Consider the following 25,921-nt stretch of genomic DNA (forward strand, 5'->3'; position numbering starts at 1 on the left):
ATAGGAGATAAGAGAGGTTACAAGGTGCCAGAAGCCCCGTAGGGAGGCAAAAAGTGTCATCAGGGTCTATGAGGAGTATATGGTGGAAGGGGTTCTATGGGGGTATTAGGTGGCAGGGGCTCTATGGGGTGGAGAGAGATAAGGAGGCAGTAGGGCTGTGTGATAGGAGATAAGAGAGGTTACAAGGTGCCAGAAGCCCCGTAGGGGGGCAAAAAGTGTCATCAGGGTCTATGAGGAGTATATGGTGGAAGGGGTTCTATGGGGGTATTAGGTGGCAGGGGCTCTATGGGGTGGAGAGAGATAAGGAGGCAGTAGGGCTGTGTGATAGGAGATAAGAGAGGTTACAAGGTGCCAGAAGCCCCGTAGGGAGGCAAAAAGTGTCACCAGGGTCTATGAGGAATATATAGTGTCAGGGGTTCTATGGGGTGGAGAGAGATAAGGTGGCAGGGGCTCTACATGGGTATTAGGTGGCAGGGGTTCTATGGGGGTATTAGGTGGCAGGGGCTCTATAGGGTGGGGGCGGTGGATGGAGATAAGGTGGCAGCAGTCCTGTGTGATAGGAGAGGTTACGAGGTGGCAGAAGCCCTGTAGGGGTCAGGGGGACAAAGTGTCCTGAGGGTCTCCATGAGGAGTATACGAAGGTAGGAGTTTTTTGGGGGGGTATTAGGTGGCAGGGGCTCTATGGGGTGGGAGGGATGAACAGAGATGAGGTGGCAGCAGTGGTGTGTGATAGGAGAGGTTACAAGGTGGCAGAAGCCCTGTAAGGGTCAGGGGGACAAAGTGTCCTGAAGGTCTCCATGAGGAGTACACAAAGTTAGGAGTTTTATGGGGGGTATTAGGTGGCAGGGGCTCTATGGGGTGGGTGGGGTGGAGAGAGATAAGGTGGCAGCAGTGGTGTGTGATAGGAGAGGTTACAAGGTGGCAGAAGCCCTGTAGGGATCAGGGGGACAAAGTGTCCTGAGGGTCTCCTTGAGGAGTATTAGGTGGCAGGGGTCTGTTGCAGGTATCGGGAGAACACTTCACTTTACACAGTTGGTTGCTTTGCCCCCGCATCATTGGGCAAGGTCATGTGACTTGGCTATTCTTATGTATTTCTGGACTTTCTGGAGACCGGCCCGTGCACTGACTCCTTATAGGAGGACCTAAGTCCATCCATAGGACAACTTGAGCGCCGCTCTCCTGTAGCACCTGATGTAGATGTCACCCTTCGATGGATTTGAACCCAGGACCCCAGGACTAGTAAAGCTCCAGTACTAACCACTGAGCCAATAGGAAAATATAGAGGCATCAAAATCCCAATAACCTAAGAATATGATAAGCAGCGCGGCCGAGCTAATACCTGTCACCACTAATAACGCAGAGGCCCCGCGCACTCCCGTATACTGACAGCTCAGATCAACTCAGATTCTTGGATTTGGCCGTCAACACAGGTTGAATTAGACAAGAAGCAAAGACTAAATGTAAATGAGTCGTCGCTGCCCCCCCCCCCTCCCCCGGCCCCAGGTGACTGTCACCGAAACTTTTATATCACTTTAATATTGAATTAACAGAGTGTGTTCTCCATCAGGGGTGAAGTGGTGGCTAACAATCCCCGGGAGGCGCCACATCAAACATGGGAGCCAGACATGACCTGTAAGGAAACATCACTGTCATCCTCTGTGGTTATAGCATCACTTACAGCCCTGCCAAGGAGGATGAGCGTATTACTGTACAACAAACTGCCACAATGCTCTGTGAGCTGAACACATCAGTAACAGCTGCACAAGTCTCTGTTTGCTACAATGAGGCCAGACTGTTGAGCTCAAAGAGCATTGTCTAGACTGGATACAATGTATCAGTCTGTAGACCAGGCTGTTGAGCTCACAGAGCATTGTCAAGACTGGATGCAATGTATCAGTCTGTAGACCAGGCTGTTGAGCTCACAGAGCATTGTCAAGACTGGATGCAATGTATCAGTCTTGAGTCCGGGCTGTTGAGCTCACAGAGCATTGTATAGACTGGATACAATATATCAGTCTTGAGTCCGGGCTGTTGAGCTCACAGAGCATTGTATAGACTGGATACAATGTATCAGTCTGGAGTCCGGGCTGTTGACTTCACAGAGCATTGTCTAGACTAGATACAATGTATCAGTCTGGAGTCCGGGCTGTTGAGCTCACAGAGCATTGTCTAGACTGGATACAATGGATCAATCTGGAGTCTGGGCTGTTGAGCTCACAGAGCATTGTCTAGACTAGATACAATGTATCAGTCTGCAGTCCAGGCTGTTGAGCTCATAGAGCATTGTCAAGACTGGATACAATGGATCAATCTGGAGTCTGGGCTGTTGAGCTCACAGAGCATTGTCTAGACTGGATACAATGTATCAGTCTGCAGTCCAGGCTGTTGAGCTCACAGAGCATTGTCAAGACTGGATACAATGAATCAGTCTGGAGTCCAGGCTTTTGAGCTCACAGAGCATTGTCTAGACTGGATACAATTGTCTCCACTTCTCAGCTTTAGCAACTGATTCTGGAAAAGCGGACTCCCCAAATGGAATACCGAAGGCAGATGTGAACCAGGCCTTAGTCTCTGATCCATGGGGTTTACATTATAAACACGCTGTACCCGCAGATGGGTTATAATGAATTCCTGCTATCTGCTCTGCTAGAGCTCAGGCCATCCTTTGATCCGTCAGTTGTGTTGCGTGTCAGTGCACCGGACTTCATATGTGTCATAGATTGTGGTTTACTGCACTATGACATATAGGTACAGGTATGTGAATGTATACGGGCCCTGCATATGCTGGCTGCATGGTTCCCTATAGATATAGTCACCACTTGCCCCCAGGAACTTTCCAAGTGCCTATACCATTTGGAGTTCAGATACAAAGTGTGAACAGAGTCTAAGTCATCTTGCAACAATGCAGAATCTGAGCTGTTATTAAATATGCATGTCCAATAATAAGGGAAAGTTTCGCCTCGGAACGTGACGGAGCTGAATATTGTTTGGGGTAACAAAAAGTGAAGAAAAAAATCTAATCCTTTCTAATACAAGTGACTTTATCCCGCGCTCCCCAAAAATGATGCGCACATAGACGCTTTTTAAGTGAATTATTCATAAACACAATTTTCCGTATTCTGCAAATTCTGCGGAATATTCTGATATGGTAATGAGGGCAAACGGCGCTGATTGGGCCGGAGACGATTCCTTCTGTAAAGTTTATCTGTCGCATCAGCAAAGACGGCGACAAGTTATTTAGATGCTGCATCTAGGCAGATGGAGGGCAGGAGCTTAAAGGGGACCTGGCACATAGAATATACAGCGCCCTCTGCTGGCAGCATCTTATGGGGCAGGATAGTGATACATTTGTTAGAAGAGTTCCAGGGTAACCTATCACTTATTTATGTTTCTGCTCGTTCTGGGTTTAGGAGTCAAGTGGGCGGAGCTACGCAGTGCAAGCGTGAGAGCTATCTGACACTGAATAGGACCGCCCACTGGACTCCTAAGCATAGAAAGGGCAGGGGTTTGCATAGACTGTTATGGAATTGCCGCTTTAGCGATTCCCAAAGGTTAATGGAATTGTTATTTAAGCAATTTCTTAAAACACAGACAGCAGATAGCATGTAAAGAAGCTACACCGCAGAGTCTAAGGTCACCCCAAGGTATTCGCCAAAGCCCACCGCAAGGTAGGATGGACTTGGTGGCTCGGGGCCCAGGTTTTAACCCCAGAACAAGGTACCGGAAAATAACAAGGACCAGGCCAGAAACTTTATAGAAAAGAGTAATACACAAACCAAGATCTAATACCAGAAGAGTATGAGAAAAGCCATAATGAAAGCAAAGAAATATTAAAAGTAGATTCTATGGTGTAGTCCGAGAGGTCACGGAAAAAAACAAATCAGAAAGAGAGGAAATAACCAGAACAAGCCAAGATCAGTAACCAGGAGATCAGCAGAAAACAGCGAATATGAACCTGCCTTGGTTCTTCTCCAGTGATCCCTTGGTATCTTCCTTGGTCGTGTCCTCCATAGACACCAGTGCCTTACGCCCCCTAGTGGACCAGGAGTGAACTGTCTGCTTACAAGCTTAATAGGGGGCCTATGAACTCTCCTTTATGACATTCATATAACCTAACAGTGTGTATGAACAGGGACCCCATCATATGCTTGAAAAGTCTCCCAAAATGTGTCCAAAGAGGCTCCACCGGGGTGGTCTCCAAGCCAAGAAGAATGAGACACGAAACCAGGGGAACTCTCTGTTCTGTTATAGGTCACATTGAGGTCGCATGATGGTGTAACACACAACAAGACCGGGTCGTGTCCTCCTGAAAATTTTCGGATTTGTGCAGCTCCTCGACATTGTCAACAAAAAGTTGGAAGATGCCCTTTAATTACTTTGCTATGCCGGCCCTATATTACCACCCAGAGGGCAAGCACAGTGGTAACAGGGTTTTGGACCCCAATATATTTATATGGAGTCCAAGTGACATTGTTGGGGGGGGTACATACTCACGTCAATGATGTAAATGTACGAGGGCAGTGATATATTACCTGGATTATTCCGTGGCCTTTGCATAGGGACATCCATGTTTTGGATCACTGCCCGTAGACTCACTAAAGAAGGTGAGTATATATATATATATATATATATATATATATATATATATATATATATACATATATATATATATATATATATATATATATATGTGCTGTATGTTCTGTATCACCGCTGCACGTTGCATTATAATTCAGCACATGCAGATTGTTGTACCCGCAGCAAAGATTTCATAATAGAAAAGAAAATACTGAACTTAACCCATGAGATGAGAGAATTCTGTAGTAGAAAGATATAAGGGCGTGTTCACATTACAGTGTTTGGTACAGAAGTTTCCAGTGACTAATATCCTAATATAACAAAAACCCACAATGGAGGCTGAAACAGCGAGGAACTAAAGACTCTGCCTCTAATCAGGAAAGATCAAATTCCAAGACGAGGGAGAAGCAATGTATACAACAGTGCCCACTAGTATATATACCACATGCCCCCCAGACCCCAAAACTAATACAGACGCCAGATCAGACCCCTAAACTAATACAGACCCCAGACCAGACCCCTAAACTAATACAGACCCCAGACCAGACCCCTAAACTAATACAGACCCCAGACCAGACCCCTAAACTAATACAGACCCCAGACCAGACCCCTAAACTAATACAGACCCCAGACCAGATCCCTAAACTAATACAGACCCCAGATCAGACCCCTAAACTAATATAGACCCCAGACCAGACCCCTAAACTAATACAGACCCCAGACCAGACCTCTAAACTAATACAGACCCCAGACCAGACCCCTAAACTAATACAGACCCCAGACCAGAACACCTAAACTAATACAGACCCCAGACCAGACCCCCTAAACTAATACAGACACCAGACCACACCCCTAAACTAATACAGACCCCAGATCAGACCCCTAAACTAATACAGACCCCAGACCAGACCCCTAAACTAATACAGACCCCAGACCAGACCTCTAAACTAATACAGACCCCAGACCAGACCTCTAAACTAATACAGACCCCAGACCAGACCTCTAAACTAATACAGACCCCAGACCAGACCCCTAAACTAATACAGACCCCAGACCAGAACACCTAAACTAATACAGACCCCAGACCAGACCCCTAAACTAATACAGACCCCAGATCAGACCCCTAAACTAATATAGACCCCAGACCAGACCCCTAAACTAATACAGACCCCAGACCAGACCTCTAAACTAATACAGACCCCAGACCAGATCCATAAATTAATACAGACCCCAGATCAGACCCCTAAACTAATACAGACCCCAGACCAGACCACCTAAACTAATACAGACCCCAGACCAGACCCCTAAACTAATACAGACCCCAGACCAGACCACCTAAACTAATACAGACCCCAGACCAGACCCCTAAACTAATACAGACCCCAGACCAGACCCCTAAACTAATACAGACCTCAGACCAGACCTCTAAACTAATACAGACCCCAGACCAGACGCCCAAACTAATACAGACCCCAGACCAGACCCCTAAACTAATACAGACCCCAGACCAGACCTCCTAAACTAATACAGAGCCCAGACCAGACCCCTAAACTAATACAGACCCCAGATCAGACCCCTAAACTAATACAGACCCCAGACCAGACCTCTAAACTAATACAGACCCCAGACCAGACCCCTAAACTAATACAGACCCCAGACCAGACCCCTAAACTAATACAGACCCCAGACCAGACCCCTAAACTAATACAGACCCCAGACCAGACCCCTAAACTAATACAGACCTCAGACCAGACCTCTAAACTAATACAGACCCCAGACCAGACGCCCAAACTAATACAGACCCCAGACCAGACCACTAAACTAATACAGACCCCAGACCAGACCCCTAAACTAGTACAGACCCCAGACCAGACCTCCTAAACTAATACAGAGCCCAGACCAGACCCCTAAACTAATACAGACCCCAGATCAGACCCCTAAACTAATACAGACCCCAGACCAGACCTCTAAACTAATACAGACCCCAGACCAGACCCCTAAACTAATACAGACCCCAGACCAGACCCCTAAACTAATACAGACCCCAGACCAGACCCCTAAACTAATACAGACCCCAGACCAGACCCCTAAACTAATACAGACCTCAGACCAGACCTCTAAACTAATACAGACCCCAGACCAGACGCCCAAACTAATACAGACCCCAGACCAGACCACTAAACTAATACAGACCCCAGACCAGACCCCTAAACTAGTACAGACCCCAGACCAGACCCCTAAACTAATACAGACCCCAGACCAGACCTCTAAACTAATACAGACCCCAGACCAGACCCCTAAACTAATACAGACCCCAGACCAGACCCCTAAACTAATACAGACCTCAGACAAGACCTCTAAACTAATACAGACCCCAGACCAGACGCCCAAACTAATACAGACCCCAGACCAGACCTCTAAACTAATACAGACCCCAGACCAGACCACAAAACTAATACAGACCCCAGACCAGACCCCTAAACTAGTACAGACCCCAGACCAGATCCCTAAACTAATACAGACCCCAGACCCCTAAACTAATACAGACCCCAGACCAGACCCCTAAACTAATACAGACCCCAGACCCCTAAACTAATACAGACCCCAGACCAGACCCATAAACTAATACAGACCCCAGACCAGACCTCTAACCTAATACAGACCCCAGACCAGACCCCTAAACTAATACAGACCCCAGACCAGACCCCTAAACTAATACAGACCTCAGACCAGACCTCTAAACTAATACAGACCCCAGACCAGACCCCTAAACTAATACAGACCCCAGACCAGACCCCTAAATTAATACAGACCCCAGACCAGACCACTAAACTATACAGACCCCAGACCAGACCCCTAAACTAATACAGACCCCAGACCAGACCCCTAAACTAATACAGACCCCAGACCAGACCCCTAAACTAGTACAGACCCCAGACCAGATCCCTAAACTAATACAGACCCCAGACCCCTAAACTAATACAGACCCCTGACCAGACCCCTAAACTAATACAGACCCCAGACCCCTAAACTAATACAGACCCCAGACCAGACCCATAAACTAATACAGACCCCAGACCAGACCTCTAAACTAATACAGACCCCAGACCAGACCCCTAAACTAATACAGACCCCAGACCAGACTCCTAAACTAATACAGACCCCAGACCAGACCCCTAAACTAATACAGACCCCAGACCAGACCCCTAAACTAATACAGACCTCAGACCAGACCTCTAAACTAATACAGACCCCAGACCAGACCTCCTAAACTAATACAGAGCCCAGACCAGACCCCTAAACTAATACAGACCCCAGACCAGACCTCTAAACTAATACAGACCCCAGACCAGACCCCTAAACTAATACAGACCCCAGACCAGACCCCTAAACTAATACAGACCCCAGACCAGACCCCTAAACTAATACAGACCCCAGACCAGACCCCTAAACTAATACAGACCTCAGACCAGACCTCTAAACTAATACAGACCCCAGACCAGACGCCCAAACTAATACAGACCCCAGACCAGACCACTAAACTAATACAGACCCCAGACCAGACCCCTAAACTAGTACAGACCCCAGACCAGACCCCTAAACTAATACAGACCCCAGACCAGACCTCTAAACTAATACAGACCCCAGACCAGACCACCTAAACTAATACAGACCCCAGACCAGACCCCTAAACTAATACAGACCCCAGACCAGACCACCTAAACTAATACAGACCCCAGACCAGACCCCTAAACTAATACAGACCCCAGACCAGACCCCTAAACTAATACAGACCTCAGACCAGACCTCTAAACTAATACAGACCCCAGACCAGACGCCCAAACTAATACAGACCCCAGACCAGACCCCTAAACTAATACAGACCCCAGACCAGACCTCCTAAACTAATACAGAGCCCAGACCAGACCCCTAAACTAATACAGACCCCAGATCAGACCCCTAAACTAATACAGACCCCAGACCAGACCTCTAAACTAATACAGACCCCAGACCAGACCCCTAAACTAATACAGACCCCAGACCAGACCCCTAAACTAATACAGACCCCAGACCAGACCCCTAAACTAATACAGACCCCAGACCAGACCCCTAAACTAATACAGACCTCAGACCAGACCTCTAAACTAATACAGACCCCAGACCAGACGCCCAAACTAATACAGACCCCAGACCAGACCACTAAACTAATACAGACCCCAGACCAGACCCCTAAACTAGTACAGACCCCAGACCAGACCTCCTAAACTAATACAGAGCCCAGACCAGACCCCTAAACTAATACAGACCCCAGATCAGACCCCTAAACTAATACAGACCCCAGACCAGACCTCTAAACTAATACAGACCCCAGACCAGACCCCTAAACTAATACAGACCCCAGACCAGACCCCTAAACTAATACAGACCCCAGACCAGACCCCTAAACTAATACAGACCCCAGACCAGACCCCTAAACTAATACAGACCTCAGACCAGACCTCTAAACTAATACAGACCCCAGACCAGACGCCCAAACTAATACAGACCCCAGACCAGACCACTAAACTAATACAGACCCCAGACCAGACCCCTAAACTAGTACAGACCCCAGACCAGACCCCTAAACTAATACAGACCCCAGACCAGACCTCTAAACTAATACAGACCCCAGACCAGACCCCTAAACTAATACAGACCCCAGACCAGACCCCTAAACTAATACAGACCTCAGACAAGACCTCTAAACTAATACAGACCCCAGACCAGACGCCCAAACTAATACAGACCCCAGACCAGACCTCTAAACTAATACAGACCCCAGACCAGACCACAAAACTAATACAGACCCCAGACCAGACCCCTAAACTAGTACAGACCCCAGACCAGATCCCTAAACTAATACAGACCCCAGACCCCTAAACTAATACAGACCCCAGACCAGACCCCTAAACTAATACAGACCCCAGACCCCTAAACTAATACAGACCCCAGACCAGACCCATAAACTAATACAGACCCCAGACCAGACCTCTAACCTAATACAGACCCCAGACCAGACCCCTAAACTAATACAGACCTCAGACCAGACCTCTAAACTAATACAGACCCCAGACCAGACCCCTAAACTAATACAGACCCCAGACCAGACCCCTAAATTAATACAGACCCCAGACCAGACCACTAAACTATACAGACCCCAGACCAGACCCCTAAACTAATACAGACCCCAGACCAGACCCCTAAACTAATACAGACCCCAGACCAGACCCCTAAACTAGTACAGACCCCAGACCAGATCCCTAAACTAATACAGACCCCAGACCCCTAAACTAATACAGACCCCTGACCAGACCCCTAAACTAATACAGACCCCAGACCCCTAAACTAATACAGACCCCAGACCAGACCCATAAACTATTACAGACCTCAGACCAGACCTCTAAACTAATACAGACCCCAGACCAGACCCCTAAACTAATACAGACCCCAGACCAGACCCCTAAATTAATACAGACCCCAGACCAGACCACTAAACTATACAGACCCCAGACCAGACCCCTAAACTAATACAGACCCCAGACCAGACCCCTAAACTAATACAGACCCCAGACCAGACCCCTAAACTAGTACAGACCCCAGACCAGATCCCTAAACTAATACAGACCCCAGACCCCTAAACTAATACAGACCCCTGACCAGACCCCTAAACTAATACAGACCCCAGACCCCTAAACTAATACAGACCCCAGACCAGACCCATAAACTAATACAGACCCCAGACCAGACCTCTAAACTAATACAGACCCCAGACCAGACCCCTAAACTAATACAGACCCCAGACTAGACTCCTAAACTAATACAGACCCCAGACCAGACCCCTAAACTAATACAGACCCCAGACCAGACCCCTAAACTAATACAGACCTCAGACCAGACCTCTAAACTAATACAGACCCCAGACCAGACCTCCTAAACTAATACAGAGCCCAGACCAGACCCCTAAACTAATACAGACCCCAGACCAGACCCCTAAACTAATACAGACCTCAGACAAGACCTCTAAACTAATACAGACCCCAGACCAGACGCCCAAACTAATACAGACCCCAGACCAGACCTCTAAACTAATACAGACCCCAGACCAGACCACAAAACTAATACAGACCCCAGACCAGACCCCTAAACTAGTACAGACCCCAGACCAGATCCCTAAACTAATACAGACCCCAGACCCCTAAACTAATACAGACCCCAGACCAGACCCCTAAACTAATACAGACCCCAGACCCCTAAACTAATACAGACCCCAGACCAGACCCATAAACTAATACAGACCCCAGACCAGACCTCTAACCTAATACAGACCCCAGACCAGACCCCTAAACTAATACAGACCCCAGACCAGACCCCTAAACTAATACAGACCTCAGACCAGACCTCTAAACTAATACAGACCCCAGACCAGACCCCTAAACTAATACAGACCCCAGACCAGACCCCTAAATTAATACAGACCCCAGACCAGACCACTAAACTATACAGACCCCAGACCAGACCCCTAAACTAATACAGACCCCAGACCAGACCCCTAAACTAATACAGACCCCAGACCAGACCCCTAAACTAGTACAGACCCCAGACCAGATCCCTAAACTAATACAGACCCCAGACCCCTAAACTAATACAGACCCCTGACCAGACCCCTAAACTAATACAGACCCCAGACCCCTAAACTAATACAGACCCCAGACCAGACCCATAAACTAATACAGACCCCAGACCAGACCTCTAAACTAATACAGACCCCAGACCAGACCCCTAAACTAATACAGACCCCAGACCAGACTCCTAAACTAATACAGACCCCAGACCAGACCCCTAAACTAATACAGACCCCAGACCAGACCCCTAAACTAATACAGACCTCAGACCAGACCTCTAAACTAATACAGACCCCAGACCAGACCTCCTAAACTAATACAGAGCCCAGACCAGACCCCTAAACTAATACAGACCCCAGACCAGACCTCTAAACTAATACAGACCCCAGACCAGACCCCTAAACTAATACAGACCCCAGACCAGACCCCTAAACTAATACAGACCCCAGACCAGACCCCTAAACTAATACAGACCCCAGACCAGACCCCTAAACTAATACAGACCTCAGACCAGACCTCTAAACTAATACAGACCCCAGACCAGACGCCCAAACTAATACAGACCCCAGACCAGACCACTAAACTAATACAGACCCCAGACCAGACCCCTAAACTAGTACAGACCCCAGACCAGACCCCTAAACTAATACAGACCCCAGACCAGACCTCTAAACTAATACAGACCCCAGACCAGACCCCTAAACTAATACAGACCCCAGACCAGACCCCTAAACTAATACAGACCTCAGACAAGACCTCTAAACTAATACAGACCCCAGACCAGACGCCCAAACTAATACAGACCCCAGACCAGACCTCTAAACTAATACAGACCCCAGACCAGACCACTAAACTAATACAGACCCCAGACCAGACCCCTAAACTAGTACAGACCCCAGACCAGATCCCTAAAATAATACAGACCCCAGACCCCTAAACTAATACAGACCCCAGACCAGACCCCTAAACTAATACAGACCCCAGACCCCTAAACTAATACAGACCCCAGACCAGACCCCTAAACTAATACAGACCCCAGACCCCTAAACTAATACAGACCCCAGACCAGACCCATAAACTAATACAGACCCCAGACCAGACCTCTAAACTAATACAGACCCCAGACCAGACCCCTAAACTAATACAGACCCCAGACCAGACCCCTAAACTAATACAGACCTCAGACCAGACCTCTAAACTAATACAGACCCCAGACCAGACCCCTAAACTAATACAGACCCCAGACCAGACCCCTAAACTAATACAGACCCCAGACCAGACCACTAAACTAATACAGACCCCAGACCAGACCCCTAAACTAATACAGACCCCAGACCAGACCTCTAAACTAATACAGACCCCAGACCAGATCCATAAATTAATACAGACCCCAGATCAGACCCCTAAACTAATACAGACCCCAGACCAGACCACCTAAACTAATACAGACCCCAGACCAGACCCCTAAACTAATACAGACCCCAGACCAGAACACCTAAACTAATACAGACCCCAGACCAGACCCCTAAACTAATACAGACCCCAGACCAGACCCCTAAACTAATACAGACCTCAGACCAGACCTCTAAACTAATACAGACCCCAGACCAGACGCCCAAACTAATACAGACCCCAGACCAGACCCCTAAACTAATACAGACCCCAGACCAGACCTCCTAAACTAATACAGAGCCCAGACCAGACCCCTAAACTAATACAGACCCCAGATCAGACCCCTAAACTAATACAGACCCCAGACCAGACCTCTAAACTAATACAGACCCCAGACCAGACCCCTAAACTAATACAGACCCCAGACCAGACCCCTAAACTAATACAGACCCCAGACCAGACCCGTAAACTAATACAGACCCCAGACCAGACCCCTAAACTAATACAGACCTCAGACCAGACCTCTAAACTAATACAGACCCCAGACCAGACGCCCAAACTAATACAGACCCCAGACCAGACCACTAAACTAATACAGACCCCAGACCAGACCCCTAAACTAGTACAGACCCCAGACCAGACCTCCTAAACTAATACAGAGCCCAGACCAGACCCCTAAACTAATACAGACCCCAGATCAGACCCCTAAACTAATACAGACCCCAGACCAGACCTCTAAACTAATACAGACCCCAGACCAGACCCCTAAACTAATACAGACCCCAGACCAGACCCCTAAACTAATACAGACCCCAGACCAGACCCCTAAACTAATACAGACCCCAGACCAGACCCCTAAACTAATACAGACCTCAGACCAGACCTCTAAACTAATACAGACCCCAGACCAGACGCCCAAACTAATACAGACCCCAGACCAGACCACTAAACTAATACAGACCCCAGACCAGACCCCTAAACTAGTACAGACCCCAGACCAGACCCCTAAACTAATACAGACCCCAGACCAGACCTCTAAACTAATACAGACCCCAGACCAGACCCCTAAACTAATACAGACCCCAGACCAGACCCCTAAACTAATACAGACCTCAGACAAGACCTCTAAACTAATACAGACCCCAGACCAGACGCCCAAACTAATACAGACCCCAGACCAGACCTCTAAACTAATACAGACCCCAGACCAGACCACAAAACTAATACAGACCCCAGACCAGACCCCTAAACTAGTACAGACCCCAGACCAGATCCCTAAACTAATACAGACCCCAGACCCCTAAACTAATACAGACCCCAGACCAGACCCCTAAACTAATACAGACCCCAGACCCCTAAACTAATACAGACCCCAGACCAGACCCATAAACTAATACAGACCCCAGACCAGACCTCTAACCTAATACAGACCCCAGACCAGACCTCCTAAACTAATACAGAGCCCAGACCAGACCCCTAAACTAATACAGACCCCAGACCAGACCTCTAAACTAATACAGACCCCAGACCAGACCCCTAAACTAATACAGACCCCAGACCAGACCCCTAAACTAATACAGACCCCAGACCAGACCCCTAAACTAATACAGACCCCAGACCAGACCCCTAAACTAATACAGACCTCAGACCAGACCTCTAAACTAATACAGACCCCAGACCAGACGCCCAAACTAATACAGACCCCAGACCAGACCACTAAACTAATACAGACCCCAGACCAGACCCCTAAACTAGTACAGACCCCAGACCAGACCCCTAAACTAATACAGACCCCAGACCAGACCTCTAAACTAATACAGACCCCAGACCAGACCACCTAAACTAATACAGACCCCAGACCAGACCCCTAAACTAATACAGACCCCAGACCAGACCACCTAAACTAATACAGACCCCAGACCAGACCCCTAAACTAATACAGACCCCAGACCAGACCCCTAAACTAATACAGACCTCAGACCAGACCTCTAAACTAATACAGACCCCAGACCAGACGCCCAAACTAATACAGACCCCAGACCAGACCCCTAAACTAATACAGACCCCAGACCAGACCTCCTAAACTAATACAGAGCCCAGACCAGACCCCTAAACTAATACAGACCCCAGATCAGACCCCTAAACTAATACAGACCCCAGACCAGACCTCTAAACTAATACAGACCCCAGACCAGACCCCTAAACTAATACAGACCCCAGACCAGACCCCTAAACTAATACAGACCCCAGACCAGACCCCTAAACTAATACAGACCCCAGACCAGACCCCTAAACTAATACAGACCTCAGACCAGACCTCTAAACTAATACAGACCCCAGACCAGACGCCCAAACTAATACAGACCCCAGACCAGACCACTAAACTAATACAGACCCCAGACCAGACCCCTAAACTAGTACAGACCCCAGACCAGACCTCCTACACTAATACAGAGCCCAGACCAGACCCCTAAACTAATACAGACCCCAGATCAGACCCCTAAACTAATACAGACCCCAGACCAGACCTCTAAACTAATACAGACCCCAGACCAGACCCCTAAACTAATACAGACCCCAGACCAGACCCCTAAACTAATACAGACCCCAGACCAGACCCCTAAACTAATACAGACCCCAGACCAGACCCCTAAACTAATACAGACCTCAGACCAGACCTCTAAACTAATACAGACCCCAGACCAGATGCCCAAACTAATACAGACCCCAGACCAGACCACTAAACTAATACAGACCCCAGACCAGACCCCTAAACTAGTATAGACCCCAGACCAGACCCCTAAACTAATACAGACCCCAGACCAGACCTCTAAACTAATACAGACCCCAGACCAGACCCCTAAACTAATACAGACCCCAGACCAGACCCCTAAACTAATACAGACCTCAGACAAGACCTCTAAACTAATACAGACCCCAGACCAGACGCCCAAACTAATACAGACCCCAGACCAGACCTCTAAACTAATACAGACCCCAGACCAGACCACAAAACTAATACAGACCCCAGACCAGACCCCTAAACTAGTACAGACCCCAGACCAGATCCCTAAACTAATACAGACCCCAGACCCCTAAACTAATACAGACCCCAGACCAGACCCCTAAACTAATACAGACCCCAGACCCCTAAACTAATACAGACCCCAGACCAGACCCATAAACTAATACAGACCCCAGACCAGACCTCTAACCTAATACAGACCCCAGACCAGACCCCTAAACTAATACAGACCCCAGACCAGACCCCTAAAATAATACAGACCTCAGACCAGACCTCTAAACTAATACAGACCCCAGACCAGACCCCTAAACTAATACAGACCCCAGACCAGACCCCTAAATTAATACAGACCCCAGACCAGACCACTAAACTATACAGACCCCAGACCAGACCCCTAAACTAATACAGACCCCAGACCAGACCCCTAAACTAATACAGACCCCAGACCAGACCCCTAAACTAGTACAGACCCCAGACCAGATCCCTAAACTAATACAGACCCCAGACCCCTAAACTAATACAGACCCCTGACCAGACCCCTAAACTAATACAGACCCCAGACCCCTAAACTAATACAGACCCCAGACCAGACCCATAAACTAATACAGACCCCAGACCAGACCTCTAAACTAATACAGACCCCAGACCAGACCCCTAAACTAATACAGACCCCAGACCAGACTCCTAAACTAATAAAGACCCCAGACCAGACCCCTAAACTAATACAGACCCCAGACCAGACCCCTAAACTAATACAGACCTCAGACCAGACCTCTAAACTAATACAGACCCCAGACCAGACCTCCTAAACTAATACAGAGCCCAGACCAGACCCCTAAACTAATACAGACCCCAGACCAGACCTCTAAACTAATACAGACCCCAGACCAGACCCCTAAACTAATACAGACCCCAGACCAGACCCCTAAACTAATACAGACCCCAGACCAGACCCCTAAACTAATACAGACCCCAGACCAGACCCCTAAACTAATACAGACCTCAGACCAGACCTCTAAACTAATACAGACCCCAGACCAGACGCCCAAACTAATACAGACCCCAGACCAGACCACTAAACTAATACAGACCCCAGACCAGACCCCTAAACTAGTACAGACCCCAGACCAGACCCCTAAACTAATACAGACCCCAGACCAGACCTCTAAACTAATACAGACCCCAGACCAGACCCCTAAACTAATACAGACCCCAGACCAGACCCCTAAACTAATACAGACCTCAGACAAGACCTCTAAACTAATACAGACCCCAGACCAGACGCCCAAACTAATACAGACCCCAGACCAGACCTCTAAACTAATACAGACCCCAGACCAGACCACTAAACTAATACAGACCCCAGACCAGACCCCTAAACTAGTACAGACCCCAGACCAGATCCCTAAAATAATACAGACCCCAGACCCCTAAACTAATACAGACCCCAGACCAGACCCCTAAACTAATACAGACCCCAGACCCCTAAACTAATACAGACCCCAGACCAGACCCCTAAACTAATACAGACCCCAGACCCCTAAACTAATACAGACCCCAGACCAGACCCATAAACTAATACAGACCCCAGACCAGACCTCTAAACTAATACAGACCCCAGACCAGACCCCTAAACTAATACAGACCCCAGACCAGACCCCTAAACTAATACAGACCTCAGACCAGACCTCTAAACTAATACAGACCCCAGACCAGACCCCTAAACTAATACAGACCCCAGACCAGACCCCTAAACTAATACAGACCCCAGACCAGACCACTAAACTAATACAGACCCCAGACCAGACCCCTAAACTAATACAGACCCCAGACCAGACCCCTAAACTAATACAGACCCCAGACCAGACCCCTAAACTAGTACAGACCCCAGACCAGATCCCTAAACTAATACAGACCCCAGACCCCTAAACTAATACAGACCCCAGACCAGACCCCTAAACTAATACAGACCCCAGACCCCTAAACTAATACAGACCCCAGACCAGACCCATAAACTAATACAGACCCCAGACCAGACCTCTAAACTAATACAGACCCCAGACCAGACCCCTAAACTAATACAGACCCCAGACCAGACTCCTAAACTAATACAGACCCCAGACCAGACCCCTAAACTAATACAGACCCCAGACCAGACCCCTAAACTAATACAGACCTCAGACCAGACCTCTAAACTAATACAGACCCCAGACCAGACGCCCAAACTAATATAGACCCCAGACCAGACCCCTAAACTAATACAGACCCCAGACCAGACCCCTAAACTAATATAGACCCCAGACCAGACCCCTAAATTAATACAGACCCCAGACCAGACCCCTAAACTAATACAGACCCCAGACCAAACCCCTAAACTAATACAGACCCAGACCAGACCCCTAAACTGATACAGACCCCAGACCTGACCCCGAAACTAATACAGAGCCCAGACCAGACCCCTAAATTAATACAGACCCCAGACCAGACCCCTAAACTAATACAGACCCCAGACCAAACCCCTAAACTAATACAGACCCAGACCAGACCCCTAAACTAATACAGACCCCAGACCTGACCCCGAAACTAATACAGAGCCCAGACCAGACCCCTAAACTAATACAGACCCCAGATCAGACCCCTAAACTAATACAGACCCCAGACCAGACCTCTAAACTAATACAGACCCCAGACCAGACCCCTAAACTAATACAGACCCCAGACCAGACCCCTAAACTAATACAGACCCCAGACCAGACCCCTAAACTAATACAGACCCCAGACCAGACCCCTAAACTAATACAGACCTCAGACCAGACCCCTAAACTAATACAGACCCCAGACCAGACGCCCAAACTAATACAGACCCCAGACCAGACCACTAAACTAATACAGACCCCAAACCAGACCCCTAAACTAGTACAGACCCCAGACCAGACCTCCTAAACTAATACAGAGCCCAGACCAGACCCCTAAACTAATACAGACCCCAGATCAGACCCCTAAACTAATACAGACCCCAGACCAGACCTCTAAACTAATACAGACCCCAGACCAGACCCCTAAACTAATACAGACCCCAGACCAGACCCCTAAACTAATACAGACCCCAGACCAGACCCCTAAACTAATACAGACCCCAGACCAGACCCCTAAACTAATACAGACCTCAGACCAGACCCCTAAACTAATACAGACCCCAGACCAGACCTCTAAACTAATACAGACCCCAGACCAGACCCCTAAACTAGTACAGACCCCAGACCAGACCCCTAAACTAATACAGACCTCAGACAAGACCTCTAAACTAATACAGACCCCAGACCAGACCCCTAAACTAATACAGACCCCAGACCAGACCCCTAAACTAATACAGACCTCAGACAAGACCTCTAAACTAATACAGACCCCAGACCAGACGCCCAAACTAATACAGACCCCAGACCAGACCTCTAAACTAATACAGACCCCAGACCAGACCACTAAACTAATACAGACCCCAGACCAGACCCCTAAACTAGTACAGACCCCAGACCAGATCCCTAAACTAATACAGACCCCAGACCCCTAAACTAATACAGACCCCAGACCAGACCCCTAAACTAATACAGACCCCAGACCCCTAAACTAATACAGACCCCAGACCAGACCCATAAACTAATACAGACCCCAGACCAGACCTCTAAACTAATACAGACCTCAGACCAGACCCCTAAACTAATACAGACCCCAGACCAGACCCCTAAACTAATACAGACCCCAGACCAGACCTCTAAACTAATACAGACCCCAGACCAGACCCCTAAACTAATACAGACCCCAGACCAGACCCCTAAACTAATACAGACCCCAGACCAGACCCCTAAACTAATACAGACCCCAGACCAGACCCCTAAACTAATACAGACCCCAGACCAGACCCCTAAACTAATACAGACCCCAGACCAGACCCCTAAACTAGTACAGACCCCAGACCAGATCCCTAAACTAATACAGACCCCAGACCCCTAAACTAATACAGACCCCAGACCAGACCCCTAAACTAATACAGACCCCAGACCCCTAAACTAATACAGACCCCAGACCAGACCCATAAACTAATACAGACCCCAGACCAGACCTCTAAACTAATACAGACCCCAGACCAGACCCCTAAACTAATACAGACCCCAGACCAGACCCCTAAACTAATACAGACCTCAGACCAGACCTCTAAACTAATACAGACCCCAGACCAGACACCCAAACTAATATAGACCCCAGACCAGACCCCTAAACTAATACAGACCCCAGACCAGACCACTAAACTAATACAGACCCCAGACCAGACCCCTAAACTAGTACAGACCCCAGACCAGACCCCTAAACTAATACAGACCCCAGACCAGACCCCTAAACTAATACAGACCCCAGACCAGACCCCTAAACTAATACAGACCCCAGACCAGACCCCTAAACTAATATAGACCCCAGACCAGACCACTAAACTAATACAGACCCCAGACCAGACCCCTAAACTAATACAGACCCCAGACCAGACCCCTAAACTAATACAGACCCCAGACCAGACCACTAAACTAATACAGACCCCAGACCAGACTCCTAAACTAATACAGACCCCAGACCAGACCCCTAAACTAATACAGACCCCAGACCAGACCCCTAAACTAATACAGACCCCAGACCAGACCCCTAAACTAATACAGACCCCAGACCAGACCCACTAAACTAATACAAACCACAGACCAGACCCCTAAACTGATACAGACCCCAGACCTTACCCCGAAACTAATACAGAGCCCAGACCAGACCCCTAAATTAATACAGACCCCAGACCAGACCCCTAAACTAATACAGACCCCAGACCTGACCCCGAAACTAATACAGAGCCCAGACCAGACCCCTAAACTAATACAGACCCCAGACCAAACCCATAAACTAATACAGACCCCAGACCAGACCCCTAAACTAATACAGACCCCAGACCAGACCTCTAAACTAATACAGACCCAGACCAGACCCCGAAACTAATACAGAGCCCAGACCAGACCCCTAAACTAATACAGACCCCAGACCAAACCCCTAAACTAATACAGACCCCAGACCAGACCCCTAAACTAATACAGACCCCAGACCAAACCTCTAAACTAATACAGACCCAGACCAGACCCCTAAACTAGTACAGACCCCAGACCAGACCCCTAAACTAATACAGACCCCAGACCAGACCTCTAAACTAATACAGACCCCAGACCAGACCCCTAAACTAATACAGACCCCAGACCAGACCCCTAAACTAATACAGACCCCAGACCTGACCCCGAAACTAATACAGACCCCAGACCAGACCCCTTAACTAATACAGACCCCAGACAAGGAGCAGTAGTACCTAAGGAGGAACTGTCACATCTGAAAATTCCAACGATATACATCATCTGATGGATGCTGTCACCCTGAGCATTTTGGTGTTTTGTGCACCCGTATCTGTTCTGCTATTCCACAGATATAAGCCTGTATTATTGATGGCTTATATCATTGGAGCCACTGAATATATTTGGCTGAAAAGACACCAGAATGCTCAGGGTGACAGCGCCCATCAGATGAGGGATGTCACTAGACTTTTCAGACCTGGTGATAGGTCCTCTTTAAATAGTAGAACGGAGAAGGTCGCTGAGGCCTTCAAAATTTTTGGAATTTTTATTGTAGGAATTGTTTACTTATTCTGAGATGTTTTTGGCGAGTTTTCAGAGTTATTATAGGGGTCCCTCCTTCAGGATTCTCATCTATTCTCTAAAACGAACATCTCTTGGATTGGAGGACCTCACATCACCATGAATTACTAGGTGGAGTCATAGAGAAGTGTGTAATTCCTCATTTCACCTGCGGAGGTGCTGCAGGGAAAATAGAGACTTGGTTCCTGGTTGATCCACAGGTTACTCCCCTATTGGAGAGCCGTCTTAATGGGGGTATCAGTGCGTTTAAGGATTTATGGATAATTATTTTTAATTTTTAGCACAATTTGGTTATTTACTTTGGAATAAGAAGTTGTTTATGACTTTTTAATGATTTTTTCTGGGTGGTCGCAGCAGATGTCCGAGCTATCTCTCTCTCGGAGTACATTTGGGACCTCTTAGAAGAAGAACACACACATGGACCAGGACAGATAACTCCTGGCTTCACAACAGATGTCCAAATACATTTTTCTAGATACAATTTTTTTGTATTATTTGACATCCAAGGATTTAAAGGGATCCTGTTACATGGAAAATGGAGTCCAATCTGCAGGTGGAATGCTATAGATCAGGAGCAGCTGAGAAGATTGGTATATAGTTCTTGAGAATATATTTAGTAAAAGTAGAGATATATTGATTTAAAGGGAGGTTCTGGGCCCAAAATGGTTACCAAACCTATAGTAGTGCCATGTAGGGGCCTTTAATAGGAGCAAAAACATATATTTGTCACTACATACTGATGAAGCGATGCAGAAATAATCGTCTTTTTATGGATATGCAAATTAGCCTGTAAGTGCACTGGGGGCGGGGCCTGATTTGCCGGATTTGCCTACAGACAGCTGTGATGCAGGGAGAAGATGAAAATATCAGTCTGGACAACCCCTTTAATAATGGCATGTAAATGTGACATTTCAAAAGACTAGGCACTTGTCGTTGGGGATCTCGGATTCGGCATGCATGGTAAAATCCATATTAACTCCAGATGTCTGACATCACGAGACTTGTAAATTGTCTCCTCCGTGACGCGGAGACTCTTATCCGCCCACATGGGAAGGAAATGAACAAAGGGAAAAATTAAACTTTGAGTCAAACATGGAAACAAACAAGACAATAAAACTCGTCCTCCCCCCCTTCTCTTTCCTATTGTATTATTCCAGGCACGGAGGGGACTCGCCACGTTCACCGCAGTCGTTTCGCGCTCCCGTGTTTCATCGGCACATGTGTGATCAGTTTAGCCTCTTCATCCGTCACATTTATTAGAGCAATATTGTAAAAATATGTGACTCTGGCGATACGTTCCTGCAGAGTCGCATCACTTATATGGTAGGGTAATGCAACGTTATGCTTAGGTTCTCATAAGGAAGGCTCCCTATTATCTTAAAGGGGATGTCCACTTATGAAAATATTTATATTAGGGGTTGTCAATGGTAATCTTCACCGAACCCAGCAATAAGTGGCTTTGTAATTTTCCTGCAGCGCCTCTACAGGAGGTATGAAGTATTACAATGGATGGTTTGTGATATGCATCGTCCTCCAGAGTGGGAGATGCTTGTTAGAGATTCTGTCTTTGCTCTAGATAAACAAACATGGCCCCCAACTCTTAAAGGGATTAAGATCCAGGTTAAAAGGGTTCTCTGTGACATCAACATAGGATTGGTGGAGGTCTGACCTTACGTGGGATGAACAACAAAGAGGACTTGATACTTGCAGGGGTTAGGTGACCCATGGGGGTTCTGGAGATGATATCTTATGGGAAACTAGGCTAAATTCTATCACCTTACCTGGCCAAAGTCAACCCTACTAGGGTTCACATTATGGGAGGAGATGACATCAAGAAACCAATTATAGGATGGAAATGGCGACAGTGGTATACAGTAACTATAGGGGGTCACAGCAGTTAGAGTTTTGGCCAGGCCCCATAGTCCAATGTGAAGGCCTGAAGCCTTGTCATTAGCTCCATCCTGCTCCCACCATAGTAAAACCCAAAACCCAACCACTTCTCCCATGCAAACACAGCAGCAATCTAGGAGGAGCCCAACACAGGCATGCACTGGCGCTGAAGGTGGGAGAGGAAATTCCACACCACTGCAGCCACAAGGCCAAGAACCCCTCACAACGGGACCAAAGATTGGTCAAAGTGCCAGAGAAGCCAAATTTTTTATACCAAAAGCAAAGACATTTCCCATCTCGAGGAACCATCCCAACATGGTCCAGTCACTCCTACGTCACTAGAAATCCATGGACAACGCATGCACGCCCCATAGTCCTTCCACCAGACCAAAAATTTGCACTTTGCCAGAATGACCAAAAACCGGCAAGGAGAAAGTAAAGGGCTCTTGGATGTGTGGTCTATCCCATGCCATGAAAATTCTGAGAAAAGGACACCCAAAATTAGGATCCCTCACATAAAGTAGAGAGGATTTCCACAGAAACGTTAAGCTTATTATCTAGACGTTATCAGGGCACCCTGAAGAACGATCAATGACCTACTTCCCGATGATAGATATTAAGAGAAGTGATTGTAAGCTCTGCCTCCCAGGAGGTCGTGTGATCGATACCTGGCCCTCCACCACATTACTTATTGTAACGACAGGCTACAGTGAAACTAAATTGTAGTTCTGCATCGTATTTCCTGCACCAGATACAATGTCTACAATATAGAGATATCCAGCAATACAAATTGATGAGAATGGACACTGTGTAATGCTCTGATTCCCCACTAGGTGTGCTGCAGGGAAACAGAACACTTACTACAAAGAAACACCATAGATTACTGACAATTAGAGGTGAGCGAGTAGTATTCGATCGAATACCTCGCCGCCATAGGAATGCGTGTTAGTGGCCGAACACCAAGGGGTTAAGCGCATCGAATATTCGATGCGCTTAACCCCTTGGTGTTCGACCGCTTGCACGCATTCCTATGGTGGCGAGATATTCGATTGAATACTACTCGCTCATCACTACTGATGATCACCCACCAGGAGGACACTTTGTGATTACTGCCAAGAGTAGAGGTTGTCCAAAGTGGAGATCCCCACATTCTGCTAACTCCTCCTTCTTCAGCATTGAGCCCACAGGGCACACACCAGCTCTTTCATCATCTTAAAGGGTCAATGAAAGCTGGATTATCTAAAGCTTTCAAAATTTTCACCTCCAGAGCACTCAGTGTCTAAGCAATGTTATAGCTGCACTGATCATACAGAGAACTGTGCAGCCATACATTTACAGCTGCACAATCTGCTCTATCCCCTCCCTGCACTGATCATAGAGAGAAATGTGAAGCCATACATTTACAGCTGCATAGTTCTCTCTATCCCCTCCCTGCACTGATCATAGAGAGAACTCCACAGCCATACATTTACAGCTTCAGTCTTCTCTCTATGATCCCATCTTTATGATCAGTGCAGGGATGGGATAGTGAACTCCACGGCTATACAGTTACAGCTGCACAGCTCTCTCTATCCCCTCCCTGCACTGATCACAGAGAGAACTCCACAACCATACATTTACAGCTGCACAATCCTCTATATATACTCCCTGCCCTGACCACACAGAGAACTGTGCAGCCATACATTTACAGCTGCATAGTTCTCTCTATCCCCTCCCTGCAATGATCACAGAGAGAACTCCACAGCCATCCATTTACAGCTTCAGTCTTTTCTCTATGATCAGTGCAGGGATGGAATAGTGAACTCCACAGCTATACATTTACAGCTGCACAGCTCTCTCTATCCCCTCTCTGCACTGATCACAGAGAGAACTCCACAGCCATACATTTACAGCTTCAGTCTTCTCTCCATGATCAGTGCAGGGATGGGATAGTGAACTCAACAGCTATACATTTACAGCTGCACAGCTCTCTATATCCCCTCTCTGCACTGATCACAGAGAGAACTCCACAGCCATACATTTACAGCTGCACAATCCTCTCTATATACTATAGATCTGTGCTGCCATATATTTGCATCAGCACAGTTCTCTCTATACCCCCCTGCACTGACCATAGAGAAACCTATGCAGCCATACAGTCACAGCTATACCATCACCTCTATTCCCCTCCCTGCATTGATCATAGAAACAACTTTACATATATACATTTACAGCTGCACAGTTCTCTCTACCCCTCCCTGTACTGATCATAATGATAACTATGCAGCCATACATTTACAGCTGCACTCTTCCCTACACAGCTGGGACAATGCTGGGGCCTAAAGAGGTGAGTAACAAATTTCCCCCTAAAGTCTTCCACAGATCTAGTCCACCAGGAAGGAGGGGGGGGGGTGTCCCTTTTTTAACCATTTATTGCCCAACACCACACCTACCAAATGGAGCAATATCAGCATTTACTTAAATGGTCTATGTCTATTTTTGGTACATTATTGAAAAGTAAAGTTTTTAGTTTTATTTTTTTTCGTATTTAATCCCATCCCAATTTCTGATGGAACATGAAAAACAAATAAAAAAAATAATGACACGGGGGCACTTACTTTTTGACATGACTGCATACAGCTGGCAGCCTGACATAACCACATGAA

General features: G+C 47.3%; 1 protein-coding gene across 1 annotated transcript in view; it reads right to left on the reverse strand.

Moving 5' to 3' along the window:
- The window catches only part of EGFLAM (EGF like, fibronectin type III and laminin G domains), an 85,762-nt gene that overhangs the window by 43,692 nt on the left and 16,149 nt on the right, over positions 1-25,921 (reverse strand). The gene's annotated exons all lie outside the window — the stretch shown is intronic.

The sequence above is a fragment of the Leptodactylus fuscus genome, chromosome 1, assembly GCF_031893055.1.
Source record: "Leptodactylus fuscus isolate aLepFus1 chromosome 1, aLepFus1.hap2, whole genome shotgun sequence".
NCBI classification, from domain to species: Eukaryota; Metazoa; Chordata; class Amphibia; order Anura; family Leptodactylidae; genus Leptodactylus; species Leptodactylus fuscus.